Genomic DNA, 470 nt, shown 5'->3' on the forward strand with positions numbered 1-470 from the left:
GTATGCATTTGCAATTTAATTGTTTTATTCCACAATAGTTCATGAAACCTTCAATGCATCGTCATTCATGCAAATGGACGACAAAATGCAATGTGAACCATTATTGACGACGATTGGAACGTTATCGCATAACACTTCGTCCACAAAGTACTTCACGGTGCTTCATTTAAAAGGACACAGAGCTGGCTATCTCCGGTAGTCCTGATTACAGAAATACGAGAGCATCAGATCAGATACAAATCAACATGGTGCTCATCATCATCATCATCCTGTTTTCAGTGCACTGCAGGACAAGACCTCCCTCAACTCACTTTGGGTATATCGGTGTACTCACCACACCTGCCAGGTGGTGGTTTGTGAGTGAATGAGTTTTGGCAGGCGGTTGTAATGTGTTCAGGGTGCTGGTGATCGCTCACCTACTCTTTAGGAAATGTCATGTAAAGGACAGAAGAATCCATCCATCGGGACTA

General features: G+C 43.2%; 1 protein-coding gene across 1 annotated transcript in view; it reads right to left on the bottom strand.

Moving 5' to 3' along the window:
• LOC147033939 (uncharacterized) overlaps positions 1–470 on the bottom strand; it is a 55,759-nt gene continuing 55,289 nt past the window's right edge. The window contains exon 5 of the mRNA XM_085873600.1: positions 1–470. This exon is cut by the window's right edge and continues 587 nt beyond it. The gene's annotated coding sequence lies outside the window, so the exon portion shown is untranslated.

Source organism: Eptatretus burgeri, chromosome 1, assembly GCF_056783735.1.
Source record: "Eptatretus burgeri isolate ZD-2024b chromosome 1, Ebu_testis_v1, whole genome shotgun sequence".
NCBI lineage: Eukaryota > Metazoa > Chordata > Myxini > Myxiniformes > Myxinidae > Eptatretus > Eptatretus burgeri.